Below are 7,080 nucleotides of genomic sequence, written 5' to 3'. Positions count from 1 at the left end.
AAGAGCAACAGTGATTTTTTATGTTTTTTGCAGTCTGTAATCTGTCATGTTAATGTATGCGTTGCTAACAGAGTTATGTTAAGAGTTTCAACAACAAATCTGCATAGCCGAGACAGCAACCAATGAGCGTGCAGCTAGGAACTCCACCCAAAAATGTTGCTACATTTTAGCAAGCTTTCAAAGCCGTGCAGGACGAGGGTACCATTGCGTATACGTGTTATTTAAATATAGGAATAAATGGGAAAATGTTTACAGATACAGAGCGGTTCTGATCTCATTTTATAAATCTAATACATCAGGAGCTGTGTAATCTAAAAACAACAATCTTTGGATTCTTTGATATTATCATTATCTGCTCCTTGAAACTTTATAACCATCTCTCGCCCCAAGACTAAAAACATAAACAAACCCACTCCACATTCCCCTTAGACTAGCCACCCTACTGGCAAGAGCTTTGTGACGATGCCACGTGCAGCTTGCCACAGCTGTTTGGCTGGTCAAAAATGCCGGTTGCATATCGATATCGGTATCGAGCCGAGGACCAAAACTCATTCGTGTCGGTCCGCTCTGTTGAAATGGCGCCAGAAGCCGGCGATAAACCGTTAAGTGAACAACAGTCAAGACGGAAAACTGCGGAAAAGTGCAATCAAGTGAAAGTGTGTGAGTAACTCAAGTTGTCGCGAAACCAGTGGAAATTTAAGTGGCTAAGTGAATGTAATGATTGATGGATTTATAGAGCATTACAAATTGCAAATACAAGATGTAGAATACAAGAAAAATATTGAATAATTCGCTGCATGCGGCATGCGGCATACGTATACCCCGTAGCAATTGCTTGATTGCATCCAACTTTGACAAGGAAAAGCTGCGATTTTGATAAATGATCGGAGGATGTGTGGACACAATGGGATAAAGCCAGCAAAAGAAATATTCTTTCATTGATGCAATTTTGCAATATATTTATTCTCATTTTTTACTTATGCGATTTATCAGTGAAATATTGGAAGAGATTTCGAAAAGAATTACTCAGGGGAATACAAAATATATTGCCAGCAATAAAAATGATTTAAAACTACAAATGCGAACTCTTCTAGGGTCTTTTCCTTCCTTGTTTTCCTATCATATATTGGGAAATTAATTTAAAAAGTATAGAATGTTATGTTATTAGAGATGACATAATACAAAATATGGTTTTAAAACCATCTTTAAAACATCCTTAATCAGCTGTAAAAAAATGTTGGCTGCTTTACTCATTGCCATGCAAGCAACATCGCCATGTTTTCCGCTCTTAGCTGCCATATCAGGCTGATTCCTTCCTTGGCACTCGACTGGTGCAAGGCATCACAGCAGCTTTCAGGGGTCATATATAAAAAAAAACAGCAGCATCAGCAGTCTGCAACAACAATTAAAATGTGACTTGCCTTCGAAAGTAACTTGTATTTCTCTCGTTAGTTGAACCTCAACAGAAAGCGGAGAACTAACGAAACTTTAAATTGCATTTCACAATAGATGCAAATCACTTAGTAATGCATGGCTCATAAATCATTCTCCTTGGAAAATTGCATTGTTTTAAAAATTGCAGTTCACTTAGATAAGCACTCAGAGTAGCACTAGCAGGACCTTTTTAAATGGTTTGGATCCTGCCTGCAAAGAAGGCTACTTCATCAAAACAAAAGCCATTTAACTAACTTAGTTTTGAGAAAGCAAAAGTGTGTCATAAATTAACATATGTTGGCAGTTAGCCCCGGCAGTAAGGAGCACAAGTGCACGATTAATGCCCCAATGTTTGAGCAATTTATTTTGCTTGCAAACCGCAACTTTGGTGCCGCAAAACACTTGAGATCTTAATTAAACGCACACACAAATAAAAGGAGTGCAAATTTAGTGTTGGGGTAGACTAAAGTAAGAATTACATTTTTCGGACCAGGCTAGAATCTCTAGCTCGTGAAATCTATTCTTTGCGATAGATTGCCATGGGAAGACAATGCGACAACCCCTTTGTGGGTTTCTTATTCATAAAAACATTCCATAATTGATTTTTGAATATTCACCTTCAAAAAATGAACAGTATGCCTTCCCCCGCATTAGAAATCCAAACAAAAGGCCAAAGTTTACCCTGAACTAAATAAAAAAAAAATTAAAAAGAAAGGAACAACTTTGAGCAACGATTGTTGGCGAGTTTTCGCTAAATTTCGTTTAGTTATTCGCAAGCAGGAAATGCAAACAAAGTAGAAGCATAGCCTTGGCTGGGTATTGGATTGGCTTTCAGTGGGAACACATGAGGCACTTGATTGCCATTGCAGTCTGGGTGGAGCTCTAGAGCCGAAGATCCCCTACTCAAAGCAAAGTTGCTCAATCAGAGTCGAATGTTGTAGGCCATTTTGCACAAGCCACTTCGAGTGTTCAAGTGCTATCAGCATGCAAATGGGCATGTATCGGATTGAATGTTTCTGCATTCGTTTCTGCATCTGTACTCGTATTTTGGGTGCTAAGTGCATTTGCAATTAGCCATTATTTGGCTGACTGGGCCTCAGATGGCAGCCCCAAACGGAATCGAAATTGAAAATATAATTGAATCGAATGGTAAATAAAATTGAATTTGTTCGTAATTATATCAGCCGGCACACACATTTCAATACTCCAAAAGCAATCTAATTACATTTTTCTTTGGCATATTGCAATAATTGAAAATTTCAGCAAAACATTTTCCACTTGTTTTCGTGTGTGACTTTTTTCTTCATGACTTGGGATTAAAAAGTTTCTGATGTTGTTGCGAGTTGTTCAACATTTTTTGGCTTCCAGGGAACACCCGCAAAAAGTAAAGTGCATATGTGGCTAACCCACACACAGACGGACGTGGACCAGGACCGACTCTCACCTCTATTTGGCCAACGTCACGTGCTCACTGGAGCTGCTCTAAAAGCCAAAAGCTGTTAACAGTTAAGAACACCAGAATACCAAATTGCTTTTTGCATTTTGCTGTGATTAATAAGGATTTCTCGAGCTCTCAGCTATCATTTAAGGCTTTCTCGCTGTCTCCCTCTCTGTCTACAGTACGTGTTCTTATCACCAACTTGCCTGATTAGTAAGGAAAACTTTTGCCCGCCTTATGACATAAACTTTCGTAACAAGTTGTCTGCGTGAAATGTTGGAGAAACAATTAGTCAAGGGAATGATGATGATGATGACTATTCGGGGCAGCAGTCTCAGCTGCTGAATGCAAACAAATTTCTCCATTACAGGACTCTGTCACTTCTTCAAGTATTTGCATTGAGATTTCTGTTGCAATTTTTCACACAGATTCAAAATACATGCGACGAGTTGAATCCCCTAATTGTTCCCACAAGTATGAGCACACTTGAAGCTTAAGAGACCCCAAGACATCTTCATGCGACATACGAGTACAGCAAGCAGCTTAAAGGCATCTGATTCTGACAGCAAAGTGAGCACCAGAAAAAATGTGTGAGAGAAAGGATAGCTGAAGTGAAACGTTGGGCAAAGGGTAAAACAAATGTTTGCATATAAGACTTGATAGAGGGATACTATAGTGAGATAGAGAGAGCAAGACGGAGTGGAGGGAAAAAAACGGGGACCCTGTCACTGCGTTTGACGAACAAACAATGTTTTTGACTGTGCTACGGATATGTTCAATGTGCCGTGGAAAATCCCTAAGACTTCCCAGACCGACATCCGAGAGCAGTATGTAAGCAGACATGTTTGTCATTTGCAAAATGGCTCGTCCCACCATCAGCGGAAATACGAGGGCGGAGTGTCCATGTAATTCTATGAAGGACCTAAGACAAAAACGGTTGCATACTTTCCGGTAGTGTGGGGGATAAGTGACAATCGCTTATGAAGACAACTTCTCGTAAGAGGAAAGTGGTTGGGTTTTGTTTTTGCGGTGGGACTAAGAACCTATGTTTCCTAAGTACCAATTCAGGAACGTTTAACTGTAGAAAGGTCAGTGCCAAGGAAGGTGACGAATAGGTCTACACTTGGATTTAATTAGAGACAATTACACAAGAAATAATCGACATGCAATTTTGGTAAATATCTCTCAAATGAGAGATAAATACAAATTTAAAATACAAAGTGTGCATTCAAAATAATTTACCTGACTTGCAAAAAGTTTTTACCTCCTTGGATTCCCCACTGGGATAAATCGAACAGTGGAGTCCCCTTATAGACGGCCAGAGATACAAAAAAAAACTGAAACTCTTCAACAAAAAACAAAAATAAAACTACGCCTCTTAAGGCCAAATTAGAAAAAGGAAATCTCAGTCCTAGCTGCAAAGAAGAAACTTTGAAGCACACAAACAAATTTGAAAGGAAGAAAAAGTTGCAGCTAGTCAGTGAATTGAATGTAGCCGATTATAAATCTTCTTAGAGCACAAGAAGAGAACCAAAAGAGAAATCGTTTTGGTAATGCTTTGAAAGACATTAAATAAATAAAATAAATAAATAAATTTTGCATTTTCCAAAGCCCACGCCATCATTTCCTTTGGCTTGGAAGCAATATTTGTTGGGAGCCTGCATGTTTCCATATCATTTTATTTGTTGGACATAAATATGTACAATTCAGAGCCAGGGGCTTCGAAAAATATTTCCAAAAGAGCTAAACTTGGGAAAATAAAACACCAAAGCAATTTTAGCTGAGCTTAACAATACCCCCAATTAAAATTGAGAAAAAGTATTGGCAAAATTTCAAATTTTGGTAGATCTAATTAGTTTTTCTGGTTTCATTAGGCGGATGCAGTCATAGTAGATTTTTTTGCTTCAACAAATTGAGAGTCGAATCAAGCCACATTCAAATTTAAATTAGCTGGGCTACTTCCTGCCATTTTGTTGATTCGGCCTCTCCTGAAACCAGCAGACTACAGATACCGTAGCAATCATTTATAGTTTTTTACTGTTAAATAATTTATATGATTTTAAAATCTGAAATTTTTGTACATATTCGGATAAGTTGTCACAAATTCGAATTAAATTATAATGTTTTTCCATTAACTGCAACTACGCATAAATAAATCAAAATATGGAGCGAAAATCATTAGTAAATTCCGCACCACCGGTGCACACGCAATTAATTTAGCATGAGCCGTCGCTAACCGCAGAAAAACCAGGAAAAAGTTAGTGCAGACAGACCTCCACCATTTGCCGTCTGCTAATGTGCCAAGGGTAAACACATTTCATTCTCCTTTTGACAAATGAAAATTGCACTCAGTTGTAAATAAACAATAAAGACCGCTGCGTGTCACGTAGCACGAATTTTCTGTTTGCTCACTGAGTAATTTGTGGAATGGGGTTTTGGCGATTACGAATTCGCCATGGGAATCTACAAAATCGAGAGCGATCTAGAAAAACGTGACGAAAATGCTCCTTTAAATGGAAAGTAGTAATTTATTATTGCTTCAAAAACGCACCCAAAAATTGATATACTTTATAGATATAATCAGGCTCTTACCCATCACAAATCTCTCCAATTATAAGCCGACATAGGTTGGTGTCCGTTGGACAATCCTTGAGTGGAGGTAGTTAGGCATGTTGCTCAAACAAATTCACATTAGTCAATTGCTCCATTTCTTTTAGTGTGTGCCTTGGCACTGTACAAATATGAAAATTGCCATGCAATTAAATAAAATAACAAGCTTTCGATTTTAGGTCTGTACCCTCTTCCTCTAGCTGGAAAGCAGAGCGCTTGTTAACCCTATTTAGTTTCCGTTCGTCTGCTCTTTTTTGTTTGGTTTTATTTTGTTTACCGGCTTTGGCGCTTTTGCCTTGCATTGTCTCTGGCACTTTCTATGTATGGTGCACTCGCATGTACCTGTGTCCCCCTCTGTGTATCTATCGCTATCCCCAATCGCACTCCTATCCTTAGCCCCATCCTGTCCGCACGCCTGTCGTTAACATTGTGCTCAGGTCCACAACTTTCCCAGAGCGCACCGCGCCCGGAAGCACCTCCTGGAGGCGGGCCCCAAAGGAGTGGCCGGGCAGTCATGCTTGAAAAAATCGTGGCCACAACTTGACGTTGGCCATAAAAGGTTTTTTTTTGCGCTGAGGTTTTCGATGGCGCTCCGTTGAGTTTGCAAATTATTTGGCAAAGGAAAGTTCCATAAAAAATATGTTTAAAGCAAAGTTAAAATATATAAATGATTCGGCTCGACAAAAATATTGATTTACAGCATTAGATAACCCTTTCAAAGTTTTGATAATCTTTGCTCGCAGTATTAGATATTTGATCGTTGTGCATAACGGCTAATTTTACTCACATTACCCTAAATTGCCTTCTTCATCTGAGACTTGCTCTTTCGTCCTTCATGTTTGCGAAAGAGAATGCAAATTATTTTTTAATTGCCTTGGCCAGCAGCCTCTTACCACACTTTCCTTGCTGCATTCCCAGCAGCAATCTTCGCCCCCATATTCTTTCCTGCGGAAACCATAGAAAGTGATTGCATGACCACTTCATTACTTTCGGCGAGAGGCGAGATAACCCCCAAACTCAATTAAAATACCGCACAAACGATCAGAATGCTTTTCTCTTCGTCTTTTATTTCTTTAAATTTATCCAACTAGTGGACAAAAAATACAATCAAATTGTGTATAAACATCGTTGGCGCTAGCACTTATCACCGAACAGAGGGACTCTTGCGATTTTAGCAGGACCCTGTCTGAATGTCTGCGGCTGTTGTGTGTGAGTGTGAGAAATTTATATGCCACTTAAATGCATTTTTCTGTTCAGACTGCCATGAAATGCGTTGTATTTCCGCTTCCATTCTTCGGGGGTTTTAACATTCGTTTCGTTTTGCTGTACTGCCTTTATTTGCCTTGGCTTTAGCGTCAGCTTGCATAAAAGTCGTACACAGAGTCACACAAATGCACACACTGCCCATGCAAGCATGCAGTAAAACTGCATTCAACATAATTTATTATTTCGTGGGCCATGTGCTTGCTCTCCGATTTCGTTCGACTTAGTCCCTCTCTCGTAGCTCAATTCCTTTAAAATTCTTTAGCGCTTTCAAGTGGTCTCCATTTAACACATTCTTTATCCATTTTAGTAATTTTTTATACGCTCGTTGAAAC

This window comes from Drosophila guanche, unplaced genomic scaffold (genome assembly GCF_900245975.1).
Source record: "Drosophila guanche unplaced genomic scaffold, DGUA_6, whole genome shotgun sequence".
NCBI lineage: Eukaryota > Metazoa > Arthropoda > Insecta > Diptera > Drosophilidae > Drosophila > Drosophila guanche.
The sequence above is the reverse complement of the archived record's forward strand: the minus strand, read 5'-3'. Positions refer to the sequence as shown.